The sequence below is a fragment of the Mauremys mutica genome, chromosome 5, assembly GCF_020497125.1.
Source record: "Mauremys mutica isolate MM-2020 ecotype Southern chromosome 5, ASM2049712v1, whole genome shotgun sequence".
In the NCBI taxonomy this organism is placed as follows: domain Eukaryota; kingdom Metazoa; phylum Chordata; order Testudines; family Geoemydidae; genus Mauremys; species Mauremys mutica.
Window position 1 is genome coordinate 144,713,086 of NC_059076.1, and position 11,354 is coordinate 144,724,439.

The following is an 11,354-nucleotide window of genomic DNA, read 5'->3' on the forward strand; positions in this document are numbered from 1 at the left end:
GAGTCCAGCGACCAGGCATTGGGTTGGAAGTCAAGGAACATCTCCTGCCAACTCATTCAGCATGCCCCCTGCATGCCTGAGAGAGAGAGGAAACCCCTCCCCCTCCATTGCAGCAATCTGTGCGCCGTAGGAGCCCCTGTCTCACCACCGGCTCATTTGTGACATCAGAACCAGACAGCAGGGTCACCAGCTCGCTGTGACTCAGTGACCGAGCTGCCACACTCCCACCTCGCTGGCTGACAGGGCGGCTGGGAAGCCCCGGGCGAGACACTGCTTCTGTCCAGCCGGATGAAGGCCTGAGGGCCAGAGCAGGTGCAGGGGAAGTGACATGAGGAAATGCTGAGATGTGAATGTTTGGGCCAAACGGGAGGTGAGGGCCGTTTTCCTGACTCTGTGCTCTAGCTCATGTGTACTGGGCAGAGGTGCGACATGCTTCTGACTGTCTGCATGTGATCAGCTCCCCCTCCTTCATCTGTCACCCCAGGGGCTGCTCATCTGCTTCGGTGGCCCACTCTCTGGGGCAGGGATTGAGTTTGCCTCCGTGTTATCACAACACCCAGCCCGGGGGAGAGTGAGAGGGAGGATGGGAAAGGAGTTAGGACACTCGCGGGGGACTCAGGAGAGCTAGGTTCTGTTCCTGGCCCTGCCACAGACTCCCGGTGTGATCTTGGAGAAGTCACTTGGGGCGTGTCTACATGGGGACATCTGGGGCAATTAATCCAAATTAACTGAAGGTGAGATTTTGATGTGAATTAGTTAAACTGTATTAAATCCCTGTTTGAACACCCTCTTTCAGAATTAAAGTGGCCTTCACTCTGAGAGTGAATTAAACTAAGCCAAATTAATGCCACCTCAGTTTTGAATAACAGTGTCCACACAAGGATTTAATGTGGTTTAAATAATCCACTTCAAATTCCCTCCTTGAGTTAATTCGGGTGGCTCTTTCTGGGTGTCTCCATGTTGACAAGCCCGTGTCTTTCAGTTCCCCGTCTGAACAATGGGAATAGTGGCACTTCCCTACTGCACAGTGGTGGTGTGAGGAGAAATGGTGCGATTCAGAGTGGGGGCCTATGTACCTGGATACACAGCACACTGGCGTGCTGGTCCTGATCCAGGCCCCGGGTGCTGCAGCAATATAAACATTGCATCGTAACGCTACATGATCAGTGCGCAGGAAATGAGACATTTCCTCCTGAGCACAGCTTTGTTCCCCGTCGCTGCGTAGGCCTCACCCCAGCTCAGCCTTCGAAGGGAGAGCAGGATACCCGAGGAGAGGCGCCGGCCGAAAGGGAAGCGCCAAGCAGGGCCCTGTAACATGCATCCCACTGTCAGAGATCTCCTCCAGGGGCTCAAGAGGCTGCTCTGCTTCCTTGCCTTCGTGATCTATATTGCTGCCCTGGGAGATGCCTTTTACTACTTCCTCATTTTCCTGATGGTCCCTGGCGTTGCCTTATACGAACACGTGTTACCAGCCTTGCTGCTTTTCCTCCAAACCCTGACGCCAGTCGCAGATGTCTTCTTCCACGATGTGCTTCGGGCTCTGGCCGTCTTCCTCGTCTCCCTGTCTCTCCCTGTCTCCCTCTTCTTGGGATTGAAGTTCATACTGCTGCCTTTTTACCTCCGGTTCGCGCGGCTTGTTTTCTGAGCGGCTGCGGCTCAACAGAGCAGTCAGGCGCTTGCCTGTCGCGCTGGCCGCCTTTCATTGTGCGTGCCCTGCGCAGAGGGCAGGGGAAGTCAGAAACCTCCCAGAGGGATCCAAACAACCTCGCGTTACCTAAAGAGCAACTCCTCAGCCACGCCAGTGTCGTGAGCCCAGTCGTCCCTCTGGCAGGTACGTGGCTGCTGACACCCGCACGGAGTCTCCTGTCCTACCCTCGCTCTGTGAGCCGAGCCAGGTACGTTCCTCTTAAGGAAGAGCTTTGCCTACAAGGCTTTTCTACTCGCCGTCTTGTCACTGCTCCTCCTGCCAGTCCAGTCTCCTCCAGACACACAGTTCTGCCATGCAATTACCACTGAGCAACTCTGCCACCCAGCAGGCTCCTGACATCCAGCCTGCGGCAAGTGCGGAGGAATAAGCATGTGCTAGTCTTGACTGTGCGTGCCAGGGGATGGCAGACATAGAGTCTGGAAGTCTGGGGAGCTGACTGAGCAGCCGCTGCGCTTCAGTACATCATGGTGGAGGGGATCAGGCTCTGGGACAATCATCCAGAGATGCTTAGGCAAATGCAGGTCCCTAGGAGAGACTGCCAAACCTTCCTCCTTGGAATGGCCTTTCCTCCACAAGCATCACACCCACAACCATCCTTCCCCCCAAATCCCAACCGACCGCCCCTCAAAAAATAAAATAACCCTGCCCCAAGCAGAGATTTTACCCGCAAAAGGAAAAGCTGTCAGAGATGCCATGAAATCCACTATGGACTTTGCTTTTGCTCTTGGTTTCATGAGGTAGGAGCCCAGAGACAACGGTGTCCTACAAAAAGTGAAACCTGGTCAAATTACAAAGGATGAATGTAACCAAACACCACAGGTCGGTAGGGGCAAAATTAGAAAGGCCAAGGCACAAAATGAGATTAAACTATCTAGGGACATAAAAGGTAACAAGAAAACATTCTACAGAGACATTAGAAGCAAGAGGAAGACCGAGGACAGGGTGGGCCCGTTACTCAATGAGGTGGGAAAGACAATAATAGAAAATGTGGACATGGCAGAGGTGCTAAATGACTTTTTCATTCCATTTTTCACCAAAAAGGTTAGTGCAATTGGACGTCTAACTTAACAAATGCCAGTGAAAATGAGGTAGAATCAGAGGCTAAAATAGGGAAAGAACAAGTTAAAAATTACTCAGACAGGTTAGATGTCTTCAAGTCACCAGAGCCTAATGAAATACATCCCAGAATGCTCAAGGAGCTGACTGGGGAGATGTCTGAGCCATTAATGATGATCTTTGAAAGGCATGGAAGATGGGAGAGATTCCAGAAGACTGGAAAAGGGCAAATCTAGTGCCAATCTATTAAAAGGGGAATAAGGACAAACTGGGGAATTACAGACCAGTCAGCTTAACCTTCTGTACCTGGAAAGACAATGGAGCAAACAATTAAGCGATCAATTTACAAACACCTAAAAGATAATGAGGTGCTACGTAACAGCCAGCATGGATTTGCCAAGAACAAAAATGATACCCACATATAGACAGCATAATCGTAACCAGCAACCTATAACCTGGTCTTAGACACCTCATTTGACCCCTTTATACAAGATTTGGTGCCACTACAGAACTTTGGTTGCAACCATGTTCTATATGGTCCCAGTTCAAATCAATAACGTGACAGGGTCAGGAAGGAATTTTCCTCCAGGGCAGATTGGCAGAGGCCCTGGGGGGGTTTCGCCTTCCTCTGCAGCATGGAGCATGGGTCACTTGCTGGCAGATTCTCCGCACCTTGAAGTCTTTAAGCCACGATTTGAGGACTTAAATAGCTCAGACATAGGTTAGGGGTTTATTACAGGAGTGGGTGGGTGAGATTCTGTGGCCTGCCTTGTGCAGGAGGTCAGACTAGATGATCATAGTGGTCCCTTCTGACCTTAAAGTCTATGACTCTATGACTCTATAACAAATCATGTCAAATCAACCTAATAGCTTTCTTTGACAGAGTGTAACATGCCTTGTGGATGGGGGGGAAGCAGTAGATGTGGTATATCTTGACTTTAGGAAGGCTTTTGATACTGTCTCGCATGACTGTCTCATAAACAAACTAGGGAAATACAACCTAGATGGAGCTACTATAAGGTGGGTGCATAACTGGTTGGAAAACTGTTCCCAGAGAGTAATCATCAGTTGTTCACAGTCAAGCTGGGAGGGCATATGTCATGGGGTCCAGCAGGCATAAGCTCTGGGTCCGGTTCTGTTCAATAGCTTCATCAATGATTTAGATAATGGCATAGAGAGGACACTTATACAGTTTGTGGAGGATACCAAGCTGGGAGGGGTTGCCAGTCATTTGGAGGATAGGATTAAAATTCAAAATGATCTGGACAAACTGGAGAAATGGTCTGAAGTAAATAGGATGAAATTCAATCAGGACAAATGCAAAGTCCTCCACTTAGGCAGGAACAATCAATTGCACACATACAAAATGGGCAATGACTGCCTAGGAAGGAGCACTGGGGGAAGGGATCTGGGGTCATAGTGGACCACAAGCTAAATATGAGTCAACAGTGTAATGCTGTTGGAAAAAAAAATCAAAGATTATTCTGGGTTGTATTAGCAGGAGTCAGGTTTCAGAGTAGCAGCCCTGTTAGTCTGTATCCGCAAAAAGAACAGGAGTCCTTGTGGCACCTTAGAGACTAACACATTTATTTGAGCATAAGCTTTCATGGGCTACAGCCCACTTCATGGGATGCATAGAATGGAACATACAGCCAGGAGATATTTACACATACAGAGAAGATGAAAAGGTGGGAGTTGTTCTCTGTATGTGTGTATATATCTCCTTTCTATATGTTCCATTCTGTGCATCCCATGAAGTGGGCTGTAGCCCTTGAAAGCTTATGCTCAAATAAATGTGTTAGTCTCTATGGTGTCACAAGTGCCCCAGTTCTATTAGCAGGAGTGTTGTAAGTAAGAAACAAGAAGTAATTCTTCTGCTGTACTCCACGCTGATCAGGCCTGAACTGGCGTATTGGGTCCAGTTCTGGGCACCACATTTCAGGAAAGAGAAAGTCCAGAGAAGAGCAACACAAATGATGAAAGATCTAGAAAACATGATCTATGAGAGAAGATTGAAAAAATTGGGTTTGTTATTCTGGAGAAGAGAAGACTGAGAGGGGACATGAGGACAGTTTTCAAGTACATAAAAGGTTGTTACAAGGAGGAGCGTGAAAAATTGTTCTTGTTAACTTCCCAAGAAGCAATGGGCTTAAATTACAGCAAGGGAGGTTTAGGTTGGACATTAGGAAAAACTTCCTAACTGTCAGGGTGGTTAAGCACTGGAATGAATTGCCTGGGGAGGTTGTGGAATCTCCCCCATTGAAGATGTTTAAGAGCAGGTTGAACAAACACTTGTCAGGGAGGGTCTAGATAATTAGTCCTGCCAGGAGTGCAGGGGGCTGGACTAGGTGACCTCTCGAGGTCCCTTCCAGGCCTAGGATTCTATGATGGGCAGCAGTATGAACTCTTACGACTGAGAGGTCTGTTGCCAGGAGACAGCGAGGTACCTGCGAATTGCCTTGGGGCAGGGCTTACACTTGTTACCTCCTCCGTTTAGCACCTTCCAGCTCACTTGCATGACCTGCTAGCCAGAGCACGCATGGCCCTGGAGACCATGGCAGAGTCTCAGCGCCTGGGGCGACAGACTGGGGCTCGTAGGGCTCCCGCTACAGTGCTGAAAACAGCTGTGCAGACACGGCCCAAGCTCCAGCCCGCGCCCAAACATCTGCCCCACTATTTACAGCACTGCAGTGCGAGCCTGGGGCCATGGGCTGCCGCTTGCTGTGCGGAAGTGACCTTCGCGGAGCGGAGGTACGTCAATCTACTGAGCGGTTCTGCGCGACTGAATTCCTCTCTCTGACTTCAGGTGTGTGCACAGACCATGAATTCCTACCCTTGCGAGAGACGACAGCTGGATTGTCTAGAGCAGGGGGCGTCAATTACTTTTGGTCAAGGTCCAAATTTCTTGGTCAAATTATAGCCAAGGCCCAGACTCCGGAGAAAATAATCATAAAAAAAAACAACAAACAAACACAACAACAACAACAAGTAAATAAAAAGGTATCGGGGTCTGTTCGAAAGCATCAGGTGGTCTGGATTTGGCCTGCGATCTGCCTACTCACTGCCCCTGGTCTATAGGAACATGAAAACTATCACAGGAATGGTAATTCTCTTTCTCTTCGTAGGAATCCAGTCTTTACACACACAATTAAGAGTTTTGAGTTTCCTTGTACTGAAGAACACTCCAAAGATGAACCAGGACAGCCCAGCAGCTCCAATGGACCCTAGCTAGGCTGACATCACGCACTAAAGGCCGATTATTTCCCTTTAAAATAAAGAATATAACAGGGGGCCTGAATCCTAACGTATTTACACCCTACAAATCCCTACGGGGATTGGGACGTCTGACAACGTTATCGGCTTTCGCGCAGGCTCCTCCTGGGCACTCTGTTTCGTGGTTTGTATCATCACTCTGGTCTGCAGCCCCTCTCTCTCCTGCAGTGTCCTCATCCTGACCCACCGTTCCCTGCCTCCGGGCTAGCAAAGCCCCTTCTCCCTAGCAGTCCTAGGCAGCCTTCTCTCTCGCTGCCCCACGGTGCCACTCCCCCAGGGGCTGGCAGGGGAACCCACCTTCTCCTCCAGGTCTCAGCTCAGCAGTTCTGGGCTTTCCTCTCCCAGCCCTCACTGCTTCCTACCCCACTTGCTGGGTGTACCTGCGCCCAGTGTCACTGCCTGCCTTCCTACAGCCTTTACTGCTCACAACTCCTGGGCTTCCTACAGGCCCCTCTAGTTCCTGCCCAGCTGAACCTGCTTCCCATTCGTTCCCTGCTCCCTGCCTCCCCCTTCCAGCCCTGTGCGGGTGGGGTGGGCACCTCATCACGCTCCCTTAGGCTGCCTTCTGAATGTGTCCCTCAGGCCAGCTGGCGCTTAGTCCAGCCAGGCCGGGGCTTGTAACGTTGGGACTGGAGTGCCCTGATCGCGTTGCGGCGGGTGGTCTGGCTGGATGTTTGAACAGAGGCGTTGGAGCCAGAACACATTTGCATGATTATATATTATTTGTAGCACCTAGGAGCCCCCGTCAAGGACCCGTGTGCAAACACAGACCAAAGAGATGGTCCCGGAGCTGACTGTGATTTGGGCGGGGGGTCTTTGCTGCTGCTTTTCAGTCGGTCGCCCTTTCCCTGTCTCCAGGCCTAGCAGGGAGCTGGCGATTGGTTTGCCTTCGGGTTTATTAGCTTTCCCTCTCCTGGGGTATATTTGGCTGCTTGGTTCCTTTATCCATGTCACTGCTTTGTTTAGAAAAGGGGGTTTCCAGAGGCACAAATGGGGTTAGGGACTCAGCCTCCCTGGTCTTTCCCCAGGAGCTGCGTGCGCCGCCTCACCCACCTCGGTGCCTTTGAAAACCTCCCCCGATCTATTTGCACAGCATGTAGCTGTCGTGGATCAGGCGCTTAGACAGGGAAGAAATCCAAGTGCTGCTGTGTGTCCTGGACCCCAGCAGCAGCTGCTCAGCTGCCTTCCAGCCTGTGAGCCCCACACCCCGTTTGTGACATCACAAGCAGGCAGCGTAGCCAGCAGCTTGCCGTGTCGCAGGCCCAGGGCTGCCGAGCTCAGAGACCAGCGGCAGAGGAGCCATGTGGGAGGTGATGTTTTCACCCAGCGTGAGGAAGAACTGAGTGCGAGGCCACATGCAGGGGATGCGATATGCCAGGCTACTAATGTCTGCTCCAACCTGGAGGCAAGTTCTGCTTTCACTGACCTGTTTCTGATAGCCGAGCTCTCCTGGCTGTTGCATGGGGCTATTGGGCTTTGTCTGAGATTAACAGAGCAGGAAGGTGCCATTTGGCCTTGCGTGGCTGGAGTCCAGGACTCCACCACCCTCCAGAGGGACACAGGAGTGAAAAAGCCGGTGTCTCTTGAGAACCCTCCTAAAAGGCGTCTGTTAGTTTTCAGGAAGTGCCAGACTGGATGAGGTCACGGGTCTATCTCATCTAGTACCTCTGGCAATGGCCAATTCCTTATGCTTCAGGGGAAGGCAAAACCCATCCACAATACCGAAAAATTCCTTCCTAGCCCGTGCTCAGCCTCTGGTGACAGGACACAGCAACCGAGCTGTGACGGAGCGATTCTGGCGGGACCCAACTGAGAGTGCCAAATCAGGACCAATTGCTCAAACAGGGCAGTCACAGCCCTAGGCTGGGGTTTTTCCACCTCTAAGGCCAACCAAACCAGCCAGACAAAAAGGACTTTGGTCTCACCCCACTGGCTAACCACAAGTCACACAAGCAATTTCCTTAGACACTCCAGTCTCCCAGCATCACCACCAGTGCACTCGTCCTGGGGATGAATGGTTATGAAAACCAACACCCCAATAAAAGAAAACGGTTCCCTCGATCCCAAAGGACCAAGGCCCAGACCCAGGTCAATATACACATCAGATCTTACCCACAAATCACGCTGTTGCCAATCCTTTAGAATCTAAAATCTAAAGGTTTATTTACAAAGGGAAAAAGGTAGAGATGAGAGGTAGAATTGGTTAAATGGAATCAATTACATACAGTAATGGCAAAGTTCTTAGTTCAGGCTTGCAGCAGTGCTGGAGTAAACTGCAGGTTCAGATTAAATCTCTGGAATGCATCCCCCACTGGGATGGGTCGTTCAGTCCCTTGTGTAAAGCTTCAGTTTGTAGCAAAGTCCCTCCAGAGGTCAGAAGCAGGATTGAAGACAAGATGGAGATGAGGCATTAGCCTTATATAGACTTTTCCAGGTGTAAGAATCCCTTTGTCTTCACTGTGGAAATTTACAGCAAAAATAAAATGGAGTCTGGAGTCACATGGGCCAGTCCCTGCATACTTTGCTGAGTCACAAGGCGTGTCTGCCTTCTCTCCATGGGTCAATTGTGTAGCTGATGGCCTTTTAATGGGCCATCAAGCCAGCTATGCCGGGCTAACATCAGCTTTGTCTGGGACACTTCCCAGAGGCAGAGCATAATACAAAATTACAGACATTACAGAGCCAATATTTATAACTTCAACTACAAAATAATACACAGACATATAGACAGCATAATCATAACCAGCAACCCAGAACCTGATCTTAGACACCTTATATGACCCCCTTTACTTAGGATTTGGTGCCACTACAGGACCTTGGTTGCAACCCATGTTCTATATGGTCCCCATTTATATCAATAACGTCACACGAGCCATGCCAGAGTGACCGGGGCAAGGCTTCCTATCCCAGAGACAGGAGGGGACAGTCCCTCTCTAAGGGCTTGTGCACACTTAAAACGCGACGGTGGCCCAGTCATTGGTGATCCACCTCCCTGAGAGACAGGAGAATTCTTCTCTCAGCCTAGCGGTGCCTGCACAGGGACCAGGGTCACGTTAACTGCCCCGCTTGGGGGCTGGATTTTTCACACTCACTAGTGACATAGTCACGCTGACCTAACTTCCAAGTGTAGGTCAGGCCAGGATGGTGCTGCGGTGAATGCCCTGGCGTATGGGGCCAGATCCTTACCCAGAAACGAAGGGATTGATTCTGACCTCCCTTAGAAGAGTGTAAATCAGGAGTCACTGCAGGGGAGTCAGTGCAGGGTGGCTGCTGTCAGGGAGGTCAGACACAGACCCCGGGGAAGGGTAGTTTGGGCTGAACACACGCCCCCCGAGACGGATCCGGCTAAGGGCCGGATGCCCTGCTGTTTGGGATTTTTAAAAAGAAAAACCCTGGACGCTGTCCCCGGGGAGAGCTCTGCACTGGCCCAGCTGGATTGGCTGGGGCCTAGCCGGCCATTCCCATCTCTTACCTCAGCGATGCTCTGAGGCAGAGGTTTGTTGATCCTTATGAGCGGAGACGACTGAAGTGCAAACGTACCCGTCGCTGTAGCTGCTTGTCTTCCACACCACGCCCTTCGTACACTCCCCCTTTGGACCAGGGCGGTTAGCCACACTTCCGGCCCTACGGGTTGTTTTGGTTACGAGGAGAAATGAGGATGGAGGCAAGTAAATTTGATGCAATCCTGTGTATTCACAAAGAATAATCAAAGTCCCGGTTCCCTGAACACAGAGAGTGGGAGATAGTTTCTTTGGTCACAACTCCAAGCCCCTTTCGGGCAGCACTTGGCCCAAAAGCTCTTAGCTTTTTCTCAGGGCTTCGCTGCCAGTGCTTCTCTCACTGTGTCTGGTGCTTCCTTGCTGCCTTCTTGCTCTGCTTCCCTGGTCTTTCTGCCTCTCTTTCACACACACACGGCCCTTCAGAAACAATGGCCAGCCGAAGAAATCCATCTGCCCCCGGTGCCCCCTCTCTGCTTACATCCCCAGACCAGGTCTCCCTCTGTGTCTGTGCAACCCTGAGCATAACAGCTGGGGACCTGGGCCCGCAGGTGTTACCACTGTATAGATATGAAATCAGCATCACCAATTCAGGGCTCCCCTTCCGCTGCAGGTGACTCACCCTGGCACCTTCCTCCTGCTTCCTCGCAGGGAGAGAGCAACATCGGAGGCAAAGCTACACTGCGGGCCAGGCTCAGCTGAGCGCCCTGGAGAATGAATGTGATCGTGCGAAGCGCCCTTCGGGCCCTCCGGCGGGTGCTCTCCTTCCTCGCCACCGTGGTATTTTGTGACATCCTGCTCCGCATTGTGTTCATGCTCATCTTCTTCTTGTTCCTCCCCGTCTTCATCATATACGACCATGTGCTGCCGGCCACGCTCCTCTTCGCCAAATCGCTGAGGCCAGTCGCCGACAACTTCTTCAACAGACTCGTCCCGGCGCTGGCCACCTTCCTCGTCTCCCTGTTCCCCCCCGTCGTCATCTACTTCGCCTGGAGGCACCTCCTGCTGCCCTTTGCCATCCAGCTCCTCCTGCTCATTTGGTGAGCAGCTGCCCCCGCCCCAGCTCAATACAGCAGCCGTCTGCATCACCTGGGGCCGCCCTCTTCATTCTGCGCAGCCGGCAGAGAGCCAGGGAACGAGGCAGACCCGGGGCGGGGGGTCCTTTGCTCAGGAGAGCCCCCCCGGCCTGAGTAATGCTGGGGTTGGGGGTGATCAGTTAGGAGATCACGTGTCTGTATGGTGCTGTGATGTTACAACTACTCCTGTTGGTCCCCATCAGAGGTACCTCGAGGGCACCCCCTGGGTGAGGGTGGGCACCTCTCTCATCCCAGACGCCCTGCCCGGACGTAGAGTCACTGCAGCGCCATGTGGGGCTCAGGGTGGGGCCCTGGGTCTGAGGGAGGCAGCTCCCCATGGCTGCAGCCCAGACAGTAAACAAACGAATCCTGCCCCCGCCCACGACGGTCCGGGCCAGGCTGCGCTCCCCACACGGCAAACAGGGACTGGTCTGTGTGAGGGGCTCGGCCCTTGGCCCCCCGTGGGTCTGAGGGGCCCGGCTGAGCGCCCTGGGCTCTGAAAAGGGACCCAAAGTACAGACGGTCCCTCAGGCTCTCCGGGGGGCAGGTGGCAGGGGCTTCTAGGCAGCTGTCCTGGGAGGCAGCCCTGCCCTGCAGGGTGAGGGAGCCCGACGCTCCAGCTCTGCTCACCGCAGTGTGCCGCCCTGCCTGGGCCCGGATCCTCTTTCCAGGAGCCGGCCCTCGCTCTCCCATGCTCTCCCATCCCCCATGCAGACAGTTCAGTAAAACTAAATGACATTCCCA

General features: G+C 52.3%; 1 long non-coding RNA gene across 1 annotated transcript; it reads left to right on the forward strand.

Annotated features, from left to right (window-relative positions):
- Nucleotides 1–228: 228 nt before the first annotated feature.
- On the forward strand, nucleotides 229–6,021 carry LOC123371995. The gene is made up of 3 exons (XR_006580041.1): nucleotides 229–370; nucleotides 1,226–1,895; nucleotides 5,890–6,021. It is a non-coding gene; the product is annotated as an uncharacterized LOC123371995 (long non-coding RNA).
- The last annotated feature ends 5,333 nt before the right edge of the window (nucleotides 6,022–11,354 follow it).